Raw genomic sequence first — 20,129 nt, 5'->3', positions numbered from 1 at the left:
TTTACGTGTTTTAACGATTTCGATGAAGAGGGGATGAACCACATTTTTTTTTCTTTTTGGAATGTTTGGTTATGGCGTGTTTTTTGTTCTTTCAATATTTATTTCAGCTTCTCAAAACCATGTTTGCGTTTTTCTTCCCGCCTGGTAATTAGCCGGCCTTCGAATAGGAGATGGACCAATTTTTGACCACTCTGCGCGGCTACATTTGTTGTTAGGTTTATTTTCTCAGCTTGAAAATGAACTAATTTTCAACTATACTGAAGAAATTCATCTGGATTTTTTCCTGTTGCCATCTGCGTGCCGACACCAAGTTTTTATTGTTTTTGCTCCTCCCCCAGCAAGCAAACCCCGTATCCCCTGGGCTATTTTGGTAGCCTAGTGGTCCGGTGGCCGGTTTCACGGGAAAGGGTTCAGGGTTTATTCCGGCAAGTCCTTAACGACATGTTCTTCTTACGGTGCGCACTCACAAAACCAGCTCCTTGCCTCCTGGCCACTTCCCGTCAAACTTCCCGACCTAGCACTTTCACCCTCTCTACTACGCTCATGATGAGTGTTTTCAGGTATTACTCCAAGGCATCACTAAAAGCCTAAACTGTTCTGCCATTTAAAATTCACCGGTTCTACATTCTTTTTGTTTTGATAATCTTCAATTCGACATAAATGTTCCAAATGAACTCATAGTGATACATTTGATACGGCTGACACTGTGGACTGACCGCAGAAGTTTCCATGTTTTTGACCCCACATGTTACTTAATGTGAAAATCGTATTGCGTTTGTCAGCAAAACTTTGGGTTCTGTATATTAGGATTGGGTTTTTACAGCAAAGGTACATATCTTTACTTACTTATGGTTTCATCGCGTGGGCAAAAACGAGCTCCGTAATTAAAATACGCCAAGGCCCAAGACGCCAGGCGCATGCATCAGGCTAATCATTTATACAACATAGCGCTCAGAATTCCTTCCATGACACCACAAAACAAGCATCAAAACGGAATTACCGTAAATAACGGGACTCCTTCCCCCCCTCCACCCTTGTCTTCCTGGTAGAGTATGTTTGCAGAAAATCCCTGAAGATTAGGCAGGACTAGTGTCACTAAGTAAAGCTGTTCCTGCCCACAGACGCTGACCGCATGGGTCAGACAAAGCAGGACCGAGTATTCGCGCCAGAGGCTTGGAGCGTAGTGTCAGCAGATAAGGTACTAGCGTACAGCCACTGAGTCATGCAAATCAGCAACGGTGGACATTTTGCGTTATAAGTGTTGCGAGATTGCCGTATCAACGTCTTTGCCGATAACTTCGACAAAGTCGTTTGTTAACAGCACTACCGGAGACTCACCAAAACGGCATCTTTAGACACACTTCTGCTGCTGAAATGTAATTACACGCCCTCTGTGATTCAAATTCGCAGCCGCCGAACAGGTAGGACAAGATACGTATACAAGAGGTGGCCGATAAAAACGCACAAACAACAAAATGGTGGTGCCCATACACCGTCGGATTATAAAAAAATGTCACGTAATGTGAACTGACCAATGATGATAGTGGCGGCACGGAACAATAAGGGAAAATTGTGCCAATATTCTGTATCCCAGCCGAGCACCACTGACACGCTCGTCGGGATCACCAGCAACAATTTATACCCTCCTGCATCACTTTTTGAAGTAGTTAACAACTGCTTGGCTAGGCATGCAGTTTCGCAATCGGTATAGCGACGGATTTCTTTTGTCACCACGCTTCGGAAAATGCGATGCTTTCTAGGCTGTCATATATTTTCAAGAACTGGTGCTGATGCATTCGACTATGTTTGAATAAGTTGAACATTTATAATATAAATGTGCATTAGTGTGGTCCTTGGGACGTGTATTTTTTCAGTGTTGGTAATCGTGTTTGCAATGGTGATAGTGGGAATTTGTCTTAATGTCTGGTGGCGGTGCGCAATCTGCGGTATCTGGCATGTGCAGTCTCACAATGCTTTACGTATAGTGTAATCGCGAATGACAAGAGATGAAGCCACGTGGCTCTTCAGAGTTGGGTGATTTATGTGATTTTCAAATAAAATTTTGTTGGAAGTATAGCGCTGTGTCGTCGGTCGTTCTTCTTTTGTTCCGTCCCTTTTCCTCTGCTTGTTTCAACATGATTCTTATATTCAATCACGAACTGCGATTTCCTGGGCTGCACAGCCATGCACACAAATGATGTCCTGTGTTGTATGCTGGATGAAGTATTTGTATATGTTCGGGGAATATGTTATTTCTACTATAGCGGTAGTAATATTGTTATGATCGCTTACCTTTTGTTCATTACCATTTTGTACGTAACAGAGGCAGTCTTGTTTTGATAGAAAGTGGTTGTTGTTTTGCGGTTACTTTTCGAGGCAGTTCTTTGAAGTTCTTGATTACAGTCGATGTTTGGACAGGCCTTTGCATTGCAAATAAATGCATGCCGGTTAACGGCCTGTCTTCTTTTCACCCACGCTCATCTTTGAACGTCACATCGTTGGCTGCTCCTTGCCGCACGTCTATTTCTGGTTTATTCAGTTATCACAGGCTCGATCAAATAACCTATTCCTGAATCATCCACCCGGTGTCAGGGGGAGGTTTGTGGCAATATATATTGTAGAAATTTCATTTTTCTTGCCCCATAAATTTTTCTTGCCCCATTTTTCTTGCCCCATTGTCGTCAAACTATGACGATGAATTTAAAGAATTAATTTTGGTTATGGTATTTCTATTCATTGTAACGCCTCAGTAGAGCTACTCGTGCGTTTGTTGCTGGTTTTTATGGATACAATTTTCTTCCAGTGCTCAGAACACTCTTTCGAACGGCGATGTGGACCGGAACCAACTTGCATTTGCAAAGAACACAAGTGCACCGTCAACTTAAGTGCTATATCAGTGCCAACAGCGATGTGACCTTGAAGACCACAAAAAGCCTTGCCAAGAAAGTTATGTTTTGATTGTTCAGTTCAAAAAAGAATTACAAAAGGAAATAAATAATCAATAGGAGCCAAAAAAATACACAACGCTTTCCAAGCATAAAAAGACTGCTTTTATGTACATCTTTAGCTTCAAGGAATTATTGATTTTGGAGGAACATTTAGGATAACTAAAAATTCAACTTTTAATGTTTATTGTTTTTATTTCTGTAATATTTTTTTTCCAACCTTTACTCCGCAGAAAATATTTTTCGCGATATTTTTACCATACTCTGTAATTACCAGAGGGCCTCCGCAACGAGAACCTTTATCGTAAAGTGGCCATTGACGAAGCTGGTTTCTTCCAAAAAGAAAAGTTCATTGAGGCGAACTTGGCTCACCAAAGAACTTGAAAAATACACAAACTGGAAGTAGCCCTCGCCAAAACTGCTCGCGCAGGTGTATGCCTTGCAGCAGCGTTTAACCCTGCAAACACCTATGTTTCTGCGTGTACATTGATCAAAAATACTCGTGATGATTCTACTTTAGTGACAACAAGGTGAAGCAAGTCTATATAAAAATCAGACAGCCTGCGGCATACAAAAGACGGAGTAACACCTGCCCCGCTTCAAAGCCAGCTAATACAGCCGGGCAGGCCAACCCAGTAAAATCAAAATACCGGATTCAACACTATATACGCATGCTTCGAGGCATCATCCCCCTTAAAGGGACCCTGCGACAGGTTCGATAATCGTTTTCACTCTTTCCTTCGCGTCTGAAGGCACTCCGAATGCTACAGTTGTCGCCAGCACGTAGCGGCACCGTTTCTGCTTTGTTCTTGTGCCTTTATTTTTACAGTAGCTATCGAATGGCGTTCATTGCTGCAACTGAAGGAACACTGGCAAACAGCCGCTACGTGGTCTCTCTGACAGAATTTAGCTGTCCAAGAACTTCGAGACAGGGAACGAAAGAAAAATTTATTGAGGGAGTTTCCACGCGGTCTGATGGCCATAGACCAGTAATTTTGCCCCAGGTGTTTTGCAACCCCCTAATCTAAGTACTTGGTGTGTTGGTGAGTGTGTTCAGCAAGGATGTAACATACGAGAAAAAGTTTAAAGAAGTGTTGCACGGTCCCTTTAAGGCTACATCGACCACATGCTGAAAAAAATTGGCTGGCCATTACGATCTCCCTAATGCAATAGTTGAGCACAACAGCAGTGTCCTGAGGCTGCAGTAACTGGTGGGTTCTTTTGACGGCAGCGATGATTAGCCTATGCTTCAGCGGCGCTAAGTGCGTCTTAGAAAGGGACCGCGACCTGCATCTTAGGATGCAGGTTCATCGTTCACACGGGAATGACCACGGCGACGCGGCTCAGCCCAGAGACGGACGAAGAGCTCGCGTGGTGCCAGGTAGGAATTCCGCCTCGACACACCACCTCCTGGCTCCGGACGAGCACTTCGCATCAGCCCCACGCTCCGGGTAATTCGCAGCAAGCGGGCAGCATCTACCCTGGCTATCCATTATTAGGTTGCTCTCTGTTGTAGCATGAGACGATAGGACTCCTGCAGATCTACACAGACGGTTCCGCGCAACCGTCCATAGGCAGACCTGGAGCCGTCTGCATGAAAATAGATCTTGGCACCAGTTGTGTGGGCTGCCTGCCCTTCCCAGCCTCCCCAACTAATGCAGAGCTGGCCGGGCGGCACCTTGCAGCAAACCTGCTCCTGGAGAAGGAAAACCATATTCATTGGGGCATTATCTTCACCGACTCCCGGCCCGCTCTCTTGCGACTGCGAGCGCCGGTCCAGCCACCGAGCTTCAGCGGCTACGTTGATCTGTCGCTGGCGGCGAAGTTTTTCCTGGTGGAGTCCCGCGGTTGTAACCTGCGGCTTAACTGGTTGCCATCTCATGTTTGAATCACCGGCAATGAGGTGGCTGACGCCCTGGTCACAGGTGCTGCTCGCCAGGATGGGGTCACTGCCTCCAGCGACCTGAGGCACTTCGACGCCACACAATCCATCCTGGCGCGGGAGGTGGAGACGATCCAACCGAACCCCAGAGTCATCGGCGGCCACACTCCACAGGTCCTGCGTGGCCGCATCAGCAGGGAAGCCCACTCCATACTCCTCCGCATGCGGCTCGATTGCTGCAACGTTGCAGCCCGCTTGAACCAACAAGGCTGCCGGTCATAGCCCAAGTGTGCTGACTGCCCAGAGCCCGATACCCCGGAGCGACTGCTCTGTTCCTGCCGCCAGCACGATGCCCCGTCCGCAGAGCTTTCGGCCACACTCCAGCATCTCCGGCAGCCCAGCCACGCCTTGATCGACCTGCTTTTCCCGAGGGGCCCCGAGTCCATCCGGCGGGAAGTATTCCGAATTGTCCTGACATTCCTCGAGGAGACCAACCTCATACAATGGCTGTATCGAAATGCCTGCCGGAAGCATTACGCCCTCCTTATGTCTTTCTTTTGCTCTCTCTCTTCTTTTCTGTCCCCATTTGTTCTCACCTATCCCCATTCATTCCCCTACTCTATCCCACAGACTGGGCTGTATGTGGTGAACTCCCAAATGACGTCACGGTATCCCCATTACACTTCTTTTGCAGTTTCGATATCAATAAAGCACTCACTCACAGACGGCAAAGGGCTTCGCCCTAAAACACAGCATTCCAAACAATAAACGTTCCTTACGTGGAGTAGTAAGGGTTTTGGCCGACCCCATGAACGGCTATGGGCAGGGTGCCTCGTCTTGATATGCCGTATTCACCATGAGCGACAACCTCGGAGATGAGTCGTCCAACAGGACGATCAACTCGGTGCGGTCCGAAATGCCTTCACACACATGGCGTCATACAATTGTGGCCCAAAGCCCACAGAAAATCACCTAGCTGACAGTCAGAATCTTGCGTCTGTTGACCCACCCTCAGTGTTCCTGAGAGGTTGAAGAACATGGACTCGGGGGAGCGGGGGGCGGCTCCATCCTCCACGCTTGCCGTGCCGCGTTCTCCGCTTCCAGCGTGCGTGGCCAAGAAAGGTCCTCTCGGAGCACGTCGAAAGAGCCCGACCCATCAGCTGCTCATGGGGCGTCCGTTGAGGAAATGGATGCTACGCCGTCACCGGTGGCACCACAGCTGTCGAGGGAGCGGCACCCCTCAGTTGAGCGTAGAAAGAAAATAACAAGAGTAAGAATTCCCCCACAAAATAAATAACAAAACTGGAGTAAACAAACAAACACAAGCTTCCCTAAAACGAAATCTATGCTGCAAAAACATTGTACTTTAGATTTGCTGGGGTCTGTTGAAAAGTCTTGAAAACATTTACCAAATATTGTCAGAACACAAGGTAGATGTAATTTGCCTCCAGTAAACGTAACTCAACGTAAAACACACGGACTTTCTGACAGAGTACATGGTACTAAGAAAGGAAGAAAGGATAGAGATGGCTGCCCTCACTCCTCCTGAGGTGCTGCGTTAGTCATTCAAAAGTCCATTGCTTGTCATCAAATAAGCCTGCAAACTCACCTTGACGCAATTGCCACGAGTGCGATTATCTTGAATCAGCTAATAACATTTTTTTATATAGACCCACAGATTACCATCTCCAGGCTAAGGAATTTAAATTTTAGTTCATCCATTCCCGCAGCCTTTCATACTGATGGGTGAATTAAATGCTGATTATCTTTGGGGTTCTGCACAGGCCGATACACGAGGAAGACTTACACAAAAAGTCTTGATCTGTTGTGGCAACTGCTTATTAAACAAAAAAAGCCAAGCCGTATTACAACACAGCCGGATCGTTACACCGCGATCAATCTTTCAATGGGCTCCCCAACTCTCTTTACAGTAGTAGAGTGGTGTGTAACACCTAATCCTTACGGTAGTGACCATTTTCTTGCTGCAATAACCGCAATGGGGAGCCCCGCAATTCCAACATACACACAACGATTCCGTGAAGACGAAGCCGACCGGAACAAAATCAGGGTGATGTCCCAACTGTCGTAAGCCTCCATAAGAAAGTCCGATATTGATCAAGCGCCACACATAAATACTGCACACACAATAGAGGCAGTACATTCCTCAATTTCCTAAACCTCTCTTAGCAACAGCAACAAACGGAGGCCTTGGTGAAACGAGACATGCAAGGGAGCTCGCAAACAAGAAAATAAAGCCTGGGCAGTCCTCGGAAGGTATCAAACAACTTAAAGTCTGATGGTCTTCAAGCGCGCAAACGCAAAGGGCCGCCGAATTTGACGAGAGGCAAAAACTGACAGCTGGAAAACATTTCTTTCTTCTATCAACTCTTGCACTGATACCCACAATGTTTTGAAAGTAGTTAGTGTAATACAAGGAAGAAACACGAAGACCTTACCAGTTGTTAGCACGACTGGCGTTACGCTCGAAGTTCAAGCTGGCACCCTTGGGAAACATTTTTAAAGTGTCTCCATCTTTGTTCACCCCACTGCACAACCTTCGAACACAAAAACTTTCATAAAAAGCAGCCTCTGCGGAAAAACAAGCTCGCGTGTGCTACAACTTCGGGTTCACCAAGCATGAGTTTGCTGTTGCACTTTCGACCTGTGGAAGAACTGCTGCAGGGGCTGACAACATCCCTTACGAAAAGGTAAAAGATGTTTATCAAGATACTCAAGAAGTAATTTTTTTCTTATTCAATAAAATATGGCAAGCAGGGCGCCTTTCTAAACCTTAGAAAGAATTCCTTGTAGTTCCAATACTAAAAAAAGGAAGGATAGCTGTTTTTCTGCCAGCTACAGACCGATCGCATTTACAACCTGTTTATGCAATAGTTTAGAGAATATGATAAACAGACGCCTTGTTAATTTTTAGAGCGCAACGGAATTTTAGACAAGCGTCAAGCGGGCTTCCGTTCGGGAAGGCCTACAACGGATGTCCTTGTGGCTTTTGAGACATACGCGCGTGACGCCTTTGTGCATAAACACTGTATGACTATATTCTGTGACCCAGAAAAGGCCTATGATACTGCGTGGCCTTACGAAATTCTGATCGACCTTTGTTCAATCGGAGTCTGTGGCAATAGGCGAAATGTAACCAAAGACTATCACCCACAGGACATTCCGAGTGAGAAATAGCCACGTCTTTTCATGCGCTTTCATCCAAGAAAATGGTGTACCTCAGCGAGGTCTCTTTCATCGTCAACATAAATTCTTTAAAGAACATTTTAACCCGCTCCCTCTTTTACTATATATATATATGGATGATGTTCAGGTTAGTGTTAAATCTTGCAATAGGGCCGTTTGTGAGAGACAACTTCAACTGGGAGTGAACAGCCTCTTAGGATGGGTACGTTTAACTGTGACAAAAGTAGTTGCGTACTTTGTACTAAGCTACGAGCATGCGGGCAGACCATGTGTGACTCTTGAAGGGTAGCCAATGCCGCTAGAAAAAGAGCACAACTTTTTGGGAGTGCTGCGGGATGAAAAGGTATCCTTTATTCCTCACACAAAACAGTTACGGGTAAAATGCACGAAAGCATTATTTATTCTAAAGATTCTGTAACTTTATTCATAAGGCACGGACACAGCATGCTTATTTAATCTGTTCGACAGCCTCCCCAGATCGTGGCGTGATTATGGTAGCCTAATGTGACAGTCAGCCCTAAAAGCAGCTCTGAAACAATTGTATCTTGTCTATCATTTAGGCCTGCGGTTGTCGACGGGAGCTTTTATTACTACCCGGAGCAAGTTTGTATTTGGAATCTGAAACTGGGTCATTTGAAAACCAGCGTGCTTACATATTCTTGTTAGATGCTTTACAAACACCCTCAGTTATGAAGCACCCATCAACCATTTTAACTCATGACACCTCCACTCTATCTTTGATCGTTATGCGGCCGTCAAGCAGGGCAAACGAGGGAGAATACAAAATAGGGCTCAAAAAGCAAGCATAACACACTTGCAAAGAGCGAAACAGGCAATCAGGGAGAACACTTCCTTCGACTAATATTTTCCCTTACTATACTCCACCACTTCGCTGAGTTCGAGGCGCTCCAACCATAGGTCGGCAAACTGACTCATGAGTGCACTCACACACCCCCCACTCACCACTCACGAGTGAGTGGTGAGTGAGTTTCACCGTTGTTTTGGACAGGTGAGCGCGAGTGCGAGTGAGTACGAAAGCCACTCGCTGTGAACCCCACTCACCACTCGCGAGTGCGAGTTCCACTCGCGGTAAGCGCCACTCACCACGGGCGAGTGCAAGTTGCACTCGCGGTGAACCCCACTCCCCACGCGCGAGTGCGAGTTCCACTCGCGGCGAGCCCCGCTCATTACTCATGAGTGACGAGTGAACGCTCGCTTCTTGCGCCATGTGCGGGGCTCACCGCGGTGAGCATTACTCGCTGTTAGCATTCGGCACACGAGCCGGTTGCTGCGGTAATAGCTTCTGGCGACAACCACTTGTACGCACACCCACTAGTTAATGGAACGACTGCCTTTATCTTCGGCAATCTGTGGCTACTCCCTTTTAAAATTAAGGCAGCGTAGAATCAACTCTCCAGTGGCCTGTTGATTTAGGAATACAATTTGGATGGACGTCTAACGCCATAATGCGCTGTTACTCCCACTGTGATCACGCATTAAGGAACTGTTGCGCGCACTCTCACCGAATGATGTTTCCGCCTCGCAGCGTTTTATGTTGGAATTATTGTCGGTAACCTCGTTGCAACAAAGCGATTGCACTTCACTACCGCTGAGTGCTGTGCTGGAGGCATTAAGAAGAACCATGGTCTGGTGCCGTAGTACTTGGTGTACATAATTTGACGGCTTGCTGCAGCTCTGACTATACTGTTGTGAAGCGCAAATTTCGGAGTGCTCGAATTCGTTGAGAAAGGTATCGCAGTTTTCAGGGATTCACGTATCAGAATGGCGAAACGGTTCCGATGGGCGAGATGCGTGTTGTGGAAGCAGTAGCTCATTTTCGAGGCATTGGCGTATTAAACGTATCAGTGTTTGCCATTACTTGTTACGGCAGCGCTCTTTTATGCTGCTCGCTTCCACGCGGACTTGGCGTCACACATCCTTCTATGGCAGCTACGGTGCGTTCCTTAAAGCAAGTGATTTGCTGCTGTCCGGGTGTTTGACACACCTGACAACTTCACCGCTGCTGTTTTATTGCAAACATCACCAAAACGTTTACGTTTCGTTATGTTGCGTGAATGGTGCATTGACTCATATACGCCCATGGGCGTAAGTTTCGCATGCAAACGAAGTAGGCTCGCCTCAGCATCACTTCACATAGTAATTCGTCATAATGACTCCCCGACTGCACCCGTTCGTTTAGTTTCCTGTCTCCCTCTGAAGTTTGTGTATCCGATCGTGCCGACGCACGAGAATCGTACGTTACGTGTGACTCCTCATTCGCCTTACCAAATCGCGGAGTTCGAGTCGTTACTGTTGTGTGCATTTTGTGAAACATATATTTCATATCTTCAGACCGCGATAGGTGAGATACTCGGTGTTCGCGCTGCTCTGTTGTCATCGGCCGCGATTTACCATTACGCTTGTAAATTTGCCTGCCCAATTTAAAATTTTGTCAAGTCTTTTAACAAAGGTAATTAATAGGTCTGTACGTCGGTTAAGTAATTTAATCTGATTAATCAGCTGGCTTTATGCGCCAAGACCTAATAAATACATTTGTTAAAAGATTTTGTGATTCTGATCCAGTTTGGCCGTAATTTAAGCAGCAACCTTTGTGTTTTCGACTTTGATGTCATGTGTCGACAAGCGACAATTTCAATAATGTTGCGTGCAGATTACACATTTAGAGCATCACGGCATGTGGTGCCGTTAGCTGTAAAATGTTTTGTGTTCTTTACGTTACGGCGGACGTAACTCAAAACATTCGCCTTAAGTTCCCTATGAGGTAACAATAGTTTTCAATTCTGGGTTCCGTCAGACGTAGCTATATAAACTGGCTTAAAGTTCCCTGGGACGTAACTCTAGTTTTCACTTTTGGGTTCCGTCGGACGTAACTCTAGACACTGCGTTTAGCTTATCCAACTACTCCCGATATGCTAGCGTGACTTCAATGAAAACAACCCTTAAATTGCCAGAACTTTCTTGCCGTCCTAGATGCTTTCCGATTTCACTTTTTAAGAAAATATACCACCAAACCCTTCCTTGAAAGAACAGCTTATCACCCCACCATCATACATTTCATCTCGCGTTGACCACCGTTTCAAAGTTGGTGTGCCGTCTTCCCGTAGTAAACTTTGTTGCAATTCATTCATCCCAAGCACAAGCAAAGAATAGAACCACCTTCTCGCCACCGTCGCGGCCATCCTGGATACCAACACATTGAAAATCATCATGCATGAAACTCCGTGTTAAGGATTTCTTTGTACCTCGCACATTTATTTAGTATGTTTGTTCACCAACTCCTTTCTGTAATGCCTTCATTCCTTGAAAGTATGGTAAATAAATAAATAAATACAAACACAAAGAAAATAAATAAATAAATAAAAAATAAATAATAAATAACTAGTAAAACGGATAGCAAGTGTGACGGACAAATAACGTGGGAAAGCGGTAACTAACAGTCTAGCATAGAATAAAGTCTGATATAGGCGACAGTATACCAAAGGTTGTGGGAAATGAGAATACATGAAAATAAGACAGCTTAGGAAGCGACCACCAGCGGCTTACCTTGCACTTTAGAGGCGCATCCTGGAGAAATTTAGAAATAGGTGTAATTGAAGAAACTCATTTGAACAATAAGCATTTAAAAATGATCGCTGATAAAATGGAAGATGAAAGCAATATAACCCAAAAAATTGGAATTACGACAAAATGATTGCGTTCATACAGGGTAAGATTAATGAAGCAAAGCCACTAAACCGATGGAAAAAGGAAGGAAAAGCTGAGAAGCTGGTGGAATAAGGAAATGAAAGAGGCTATTGACCAGCGAAGAAAGGCATCGAGGGAACATAGAGAAGCAAGAGGAACTGGTATGAAACCGGAGGTAGTGAAGGAAAAACAGGATATCTACCGGGGGAAAAACTAGAATTTCAGAAAACGGTGCAAGCAAAGATCAAGAAGAAAAGTGAACAATGGATGGCAAAAATACGGAAAAAGGAAAAAAGGGCACCGAAAACGTTATAGAACTATGTAAAATTATTTAGCTCAAAAAATGATATCCATCAAAAATTCTTGATTAATGAGAAGGGGAAACATTTAGAAGGAGAGCCCGCATTCGTGCATATTGATCGAGTTATTTGTAAAACGTCTAGCGCAATTGTGGTAGGGGCGCCTGCACCGGTAACATCAGAGCCACAGAAGACCGCGGAAAGGGAAATAAGTTTGACAACCTTCATTGGAAAAAGCAGAGCCAAGGGATTCCGCCCAGACTGCAGTCAGCCCAGACGGAATACTAATTCAACTGAGAAACCTGCGTGGATCTAAAAGTAAATAATCGGTTATTAGGGCAATAGATAAGGTGATACAAACCAAACAAATACTGAAGGACTGGCTTGAAAGTAGGATGAATTTATTATAGAAAGGCAGAGGCGAAAAAGCGAGTATTGCTTCCCACAGACCACTCACACTAACGTCAGTGGTGCATAGATTGGTAATGCAGGCGATAAAATCAGAAATTCAAGCATAAATGGAACAACGTGAAACACACTGGGAACTGCAGAATGAATTTAAACACAGTAGGCGATTGGGTGATACTTTTTTCATGACAACGCAGTGCCTTGAAATTGCGAAAACACAGAATACACCAATAATGATTAAGCTCTTGGACATTAAAAGGCATATTACAACGTATACAGAGAACTGCTGTTTAGAAAGCTGAAACTCCAGGGATTTGATGACGGGGTAATACAGTTGTTTATTGCATCCCATAAAGACAATAAAGTGCACCCTACACAGGAAGGACAAAAATTCGCCCAGCAGGTCAACACCCATCGGGGACTGCAACAGGGATGTCCTTTGAGCCCGATACTGTTTATTTTTTACATAGCAGGGTTAGAAAAGAAACTGAAAGAAAGTTAAGTAGGGTGCAGCCTAACTGATATGAAGGCTATGTGGTACAACAGCGTATTCAGGGAATGATATGCGTAGACGAAATTGTTCTTTTAGCCGATAACCAGACCGATATACAAAGGCTAATAAATAATAGCGGCCAGGAAGCTACCGACCACGGCTAAAATTTTAGCGCAGGAAAATCGGGAAATATGGTTTTGAATGACGCTACCACTGCTCCAACGTCTATCCAGCAAGGCGAATTACCCAGACTGAAGGAATATAAATATTTGGGAGTGTGGATAAACGATGGGGATAACTGCTTAAGAACTCACAAGGAGCAACTTGAGGTTAAGGGAATGGAAACAAAGCTCTAAGGAGAAGAGCTCTGTGGAGGTATAACATATATGAAGTAGTGAGAGGAATGTGAAAACGAGTAATGGTTCAGGGTCTCACATTTGCGAATGCTGTACTGTGCCTAAAATCAGATGTTCTATCAGGCCTTAGGTGAACCAGAGAACGGTAGCCCGTTTCGCCTTAGGCGTGCATGGAAAACAACAAACGAATCAGTACACGGTGATATGCGCTGGGCGTCGTTTGAAGTTGGAGAAGCACAGAGTAAAAATTCCTTTGAGATGACGTTGAGAGCAATAGATCAACAGACGTGGGCAGCTAAGGTTTTTAGGTACCTAAGGTTTAGGTTTAGGCTAGGCGGCAACGGCTGCGACACAATGCTCAACCCCGCACGGGGCCCCTTCAGTAGTCATGGTGACGGTGTTGGCGACACCGCGGACCCCGAGCCCCCCAACATAAGCTGTGTCAAACCATGGCGAGGAGTCCAAAGGTGAAGGGTAGAGGCCGTAAACGGTGGCCGTCGGAGCCTTGGTCAAGCTCCTGCCGATGGGCTCCCTGCCTGTCTACCAGGCAGGGAGCTCCAGGACCTCTTTGACTACCAGGGTAAGGTCAAAGAAGAAAGTACCCCCGTCTCTCTCCTTTTATACTATGCTATATGGCATTTTCAACCCGCCCCCCCAAACGTGATCGGTCCCTGTAAAGGGGCCGCACAGAAGTTTCATTCCCACCACTTCCAACAACTCTCTTTTCAACAACCGCGAATAACTATGCTCGTTTCCTTGTGATAGAGTCAGCTGACTCAGCAAGACCTGTCGCTTCCCTGTCTGTATTCCTGGTTTCGAAATTCCTGCAAAACACAATAGGCGGAAAGTATCAAGCTAAAAAGCTTAGGACAGGAGAAATCCTTGTAGAACTCCATGCCGAACAACAAGCCCGCACTCTTCTTGAACCCGCATCCATGATCTGGACATCAGGGTCACACCCCACCGGAGCCTCAACAGCTCCAGGATGTGATTTCTGAGGCAGATCTTCTTACGGAAACAGAAGCCGACTTGCTTGAAGGTTTAAAGGATCAGGGCGTGACAGCCGTCCGCCGCATCACGATGCGCAGGGATGATAACATAATCCCTACGAAACATATTATCCTGACCTTTAACCGTTCCTCACTTCCTAAACATATCAACGCAGGCTTCATTCGGTGCTCCATTCGTCCTTACATTCCGAAACCGCGCCGCTGCTTCAAGTGCCAGCGGTTCGGGCACAGTACAACCTCTTGCCGCGGCAAAACAACGTGTGCAAAATGCGCCACGCCGGACCGCCCCATCGACGACTGTAATTCTGATAACCTCACTTGCGCAAACTGCATGGTCCCATATGCGGCCTACTACAGGAAGTGCGAGAAATTTCATCTTGAAAAGAAAATAATCAACGTGAAAGTGACAGAGAACATCACCTACCCAGAGGTGCGGAAGTGGGTCGCCTCTTTCTCTCTGGGGAGGTACGCCGACGCAGCTCGCCGGGGGGCGGAGCGGCGTCAGCTTTCGGCAGGGACCCAGTACCGCGAGGCGGACTTGGTCCCGCCCCCGCACCCCCCCTGGGTTGCCTCAGGCAGCAAACCCGCCTCCACACCGCTCGCTGAGCAAGCAGCGGCTGTGGGGGCAACCACGTCTGCTGGAAGCGATGCTGCATCCTCCACTTCCGCTCCAGCGTCCCAAACCACAAGCGAGGGCGCAGACGAGATGGAGACGGAGGAACAAGCGGCAGCTCCCACCCCCACCACACCGCCTGCGCCATCCGAGGCATTCATTAAACCCTCGGTGGTTGTGGGTCAGTCAAAGCGGGCCCAAAAGGGTGCGCGGTCCAAGGGGCCTGATCAGTCAGGCACTCCGAGAACATCAGATGACGAAACGAATGTTGGACCGTTATTGTCTGCGGTGCACCGCAAGGAACGTATCCCGACGCCCAAGCCTACCGACAAGCCCAAAAAGACGAGAGTCACAGCCCCGAAAGAGGACACATAAACATACACACTCGAGTAGCTCTCACACTAAATAATGGGACGGAAAACATAATTCAGTGGAACTGTAGAGGCCTCCTTAAAAATCTTGACGATGTGTACGAAATACTGCACTCCAATCAGCCAAGTGTCATGTGTATACAAGAAACACATTTAAATTCCAAACATACAAACTTTTTGAATTGTTACCTGGTAATTAGGAAGGACAGGGACGGTGGTGCTACATCTTCCGGTGGTGTGGCCATCATTGCCCGAAAGTCCCTGACATGTCACACTATCCAATTGCAGACCATCCTTGAGGCAGTTGCCATTCGTACCATAATCTTCAATAGGCTATTAACACTATGCTCCGTTTACATCCGCCCTGATTTCTAGCTCTCGAGCTCGGATTACGAGGGCCTTGTAGATCAGCTACCTGCACCATTTATCCTTGTAGGCGACCTCAATGCACACAATGTACTCTGGGGCTCTTCTCGCACGGATGCCCGAGGTCGCCTTATAGAAAAATTTCTAACATCCTCCGGAGCATGCCTATTGAATAAAAACAAGCCTACATACCATAATATGTAGGACACAACACATAATATAAGACAAAACACATATTCACACCTCGACTTGGCTATTGGTTCCGCAGTTCTCTTTCCATCTCTTGAGTGGGATGTTGGCACTAACCCATATGGTAGTGACCACTTCCCAACCACATTAACATACATAGGTAAAGGCCCAAACAGTTCACCTTCCCTTAACAGGTTCAATGAAGCCAGAGCAAACTGGAGTACATTTACAGAGACATCCAAACTACACCACACAACCATTAGACACCTACACGTTGAAGAAGCTTCCCAACTACTCACGGCGCACATCCCCGATGCCGCCGATAAGTCCATTCCCCACGCCTGTGGTGCCCCGCGCAACCAGCGGAGGCCGTGGTGGAATGATGACTATAGGCGGGCGCGGGAGGCCCAGAACAAGGTGTGGGGTATCCTTCGTCGGTACCCCAAGTCGGGAAACCTTCTCTTGTTCAAAAGGGCGGAGGCGATGGGAAAACGTGTGCGCCGTGAGGCAAAACGAGAGAGTTGGCGCACCTTCTTGACATCCATTAATTCATACACGGACACACACAAAGTATGGACACATATACGCAAGCTGAAAGGACAACAGACACACAGCCTGCCCCTGGTTCGCACAACAGGGGACACACTCGAAGACCAGGCCAACACACTTGCACAACAATTTGAACACGTGTCCAGCTCAGCAAACTACACAAACACTTTCATGAAGCACAAAACGTCTGCGGAGAAGTCACTGCGTGATAGCAACAAGTCGAACACTTCTTACAATTCTCTTTTTTCAATTCATGAGCTGAAGTCAGCCGAGGCAACATGTAAGCCTTCAGCTCCAGGTGCAGACAAAATCACATGCGCCATGATACAACACCTACACTCAGACATCCTTGAAACACTTCTGCATGTATACAATATCATATGGCTTTCGGGGCACATTCCTCGCTCTTGGAGGGAGGCCATAGTAGTGGCTTTCCTGAAGGAAGGAAAGGACCCTTCCTCTCCCGCTAGCTAAAGGCCCATCGCCCTTACAAGCTGCCTGTGAAAGCTCCTCGAGAAGATGATAAACAGGAGACCTGTACTTTCTTGAGTACAACGGTCTTCTCGAGGGCTGCCAGGCAGGCTTCAGGGCGGCCGATCTACAAATGACCAACTTGTCGCCCTTGAATCATACATAAAGGACGATTTCATTCACAAACAGTTTTGCACAACGGTGTTTTTTGACCTTGAGAAGGCATATGACACCGCCTGGCGCTACGGGATTCTCAGTGACCTGAAGTGATTTGGTTTCTCAGGGAACATGATGAACATTCTTGTTAGTTATTTGTCCGAAAGAACTTTTTGTGTGAGAGTTGGTAGCGCACTCTCAAGGATTCATGTACAAAAAAACGGCGTTCCGCAAGGTGGAGTTTTAGGCTGCACTATTTTCATAGTTAAAATGAACTCCCTTGGGAAGACATTCCACGTACAATTTCTCATTGCATGTATGTAGATGACGTCCAGGTATCTTTTAAATCAAGCAATATGTCCATCTGTGAGCGTCAAGTCCAGCTCGCTGTCAAACTTGCCAGCTGGGCAGACAAGAATGGGTTTAAACTTAATCCAGAAAAAAGCACCTGTGTTGTCTTCTCCAAGAAGCGTGGGATCCATCCGGATCCAGACATTACACATAATAGCGTTTCGCTTCCTGTGAGGAAGGAACACAAGATTTTAGGAGTGGTGTTGGATGAAAAACTTACATTCATCCCTCACATTAAGCAATTGAAACATAAATGTCTAAAGGCTCTCAACATTCCTAAAATCTTGTCACACCAGTCCTATGGAACGGACAAGCAACTCCTCTTATGCATTTTACAAGCCTAGTGGGGTCCCAATTGGACTATAGAAGCGTCATTTATGGGTCTGCCACAAAAACGGCACTGAAAATGCTCCACCCAGTGCTGCATCTGGGTCTTCGCCTTGCATGTGGTGCTTTTCGCACTAGCCCAGTCTAGAGCCTCTACGTCGAGTGTTGTAAATGGTCCCTATATCACCAGAGGATTTACATAGATTTGTTATATGCCTCGAAAATTATGGCCCTGACTAACCACCCTTTTAATTCCACCATTAATAACACATCCTTACGACAACTGTTCTTAAATCGTCCATCCATCTCTCTGCCTTTTTCACTAAGGGTAAGAGAGGCAGCCTCTGAGCATAAGGTACCCATTTTAGACATTCACAAGACACCCATCACTGATATTACACCAGCATGGAATCTGCGCCCTGTGATCTGTGACTTGTCTTTCACGCATGTTGATAAGAACAGGGCACCAAGAATTGCGATTCAGCAGCATTTCATGTACCTGCAGGAGAAATACAGGGCTGCAGAGTTTCTCAGTGATGCTTCCAAAACGTTCACTGCGGTGTCTTGTGCTGCTCATGAACCCAATTTTGAAGGAGGTAGAACCATGAATGCAAAGACAAGTATTTTTTCGGTAGAAGCATATGGCATCTTTCTGGCTGTAAATGACATAGTTGAACATATTATTCCTAAATCCATCATCTATACAGATTCGCTGAGCATCGTCCGTGCATTAACATCCGGAAAGTCATCGAAAAACCATGTAGTTAACCTTGTCTTCAAATCAATTATGCTGGCGTATTCTTCAAACCTCGAGGTGAGTGTGTGTTGGGTGCCAGGCCACTCTGGCATCGGCGGAAATGAACTGGCGGATGAAATGGCCGCCAATGCTGCACTCCGAAACACAGTAAACATAACAACACTACCTTACACAGACCTCAAGCTACACATAGGACAGCAACTCCGTAAAACTTGGCAAGCAGACTGGAGCGAACAGACAGACAACAACCTACACGTCATAAAACCACACTTGGGACAATACACTACTGACTCACACAACAGGCACAATGAAGTTACCTTAGCTAGGTTACGGATAGGCCATACGCATGTAACGCACTCGCACCTGCTCACGGGACCTCCAAGACCCCTGTGTAGCAAGTGTGGGTAGGGCCTATCCGTAGTCCACATACTCATACAATGCAAGGCACTTGACACAACACGACACAAACACTTCAGAGAACTCTACAGACAACATATTCCCCTACACCCATCGTTGTTTCTGGGTCACAATGTCATGGTTTCTGTGAAACGCGTGTTTAAGTATTTGTCAGATGTAAGTTTTTAAACATCATTTCCTATCACGCATAATCAAATCTGGCCCTATACACCAGCCATCACCATTATCTTTATTGATCTTACTATGTCTAGTTTACACATTTTATAACTACATTTTGTGGTAATCACTTTTTTTCATTAAAGGGACACTGAAGTGAATTTGTCAAGCTCCTCTTTTTGCTTGCACTACGTAGATTGTCTCAAATTAGCACCATTTTCGTTGTTTATCCGGTTGACAAATCGGTAATTATTTTACAAAGCGCGAAAGAAGAAAACTACCATACGCGGTTTGCGGCGGCCGCACCAACTAAGCTGTGATGTTGGGAGGAGGGGGCACCGCGATTGGACGATGCCCAAGGTTTGCAATCAAACAAGTTTCGGTTTTGGTTTCGGTTCTGTAAAATAACATGTTTGACATCCGATGGCGTCGTTTGATGAGTATTTTCAATATCCCAGTAATTGTAGTACCGCACTTGTGCCATGTTGTCGATTGCAAAATGCATAAGATAAGCCTCCTAGGACGGCTTGGAATCGTAGCATTCACTAGCCGAGGCCTACGCAGTGCATGAACGCCCTCCGCGTCCCCGCAGACGCACAAATGCATGCGCTTTTCCACCATATTTGGAGCTTGCCTCACTCATACCTGTATCGTAAAAAGCGTGTTCGCAGACGACCAAGGGCCTGTTGATTCTGGCCTGTGCCCACTGCCCGCAAGTAGTCGGTGCTTATGGCAACAGCATAAGCACCGAGCAGCAGCAGCCGTCGTGGCTGAACAGAGCTGCACTAAAGATCAACCTTTATACGCACAGGTTCGTGAGCGCATCGTCAGCTGCACGTGTACGAGGACTACGGAGCGACCAGCGCCTGCGCTACCGCCCTGATTATCCCAGCCCATCTCGGAAATTGCCCACCACTGCGCAACCGGTAGCTGTGGGACCTACAAAAGGAACCACGCCAACGGAGGACCACCATTCAGAAGCAGCGGTCGTGGCTGAACAGAGCTGCACTAAGGATCAACCTTTCTACGCACAGGTTCGTGAGCGCATCGTCAGCTGCACGTTTACGAGGACTACGGAGCGACCAGCGCCTGCGCTACCGCTCC

General features: G+C 46.5%; 1 long non-coding RNA gene across 1 annotated transcript in view; it reads left to right on the top strand.

Moving 5' to 3' along the window:
- LOC144164955 (uncharacterized) overlaps positions 1–3,002 on the top strand; it is a 51,205-nt gene extending 48,203 nt beyond the window's left edge. Inside the window, exon 3 of the long non-coding RNA XR_013321268.1 lies at positions 2,804–3,002. This is a non-coding gene — a long non-coding RNA (uncharacterized LOC144164955). The remainder of the gene's footprint in view (positions 1–2,803) is intronic.
- Positions 3,003–20,129: the final 17,127 nt, after the last annotated feature.

The sequence above is a fragment of the Haemaphysalis longicornis genome, unplaced genomic scaffold, assembly GCF_048455015.1.
Source record: "Haemaphysalis longicornis isolate Haplotype H1 unplaced genomic scaffold, Haemaphysalis longicornis Haplotype H1 scaffold_14, whole genome shotgun sequence".
In the NCBI taxonomy this organism is placed as follows: domain Eukaryota; kingdom Metazoa; phylum Arthropoda; class Arachnida; order Ixodida; family Ixodidae; genus Haemaphysalis; species Haemaphysalis longicornis.
This window is presented reverse-complemented; position numbering and strand designations above follow the sequence as displayed.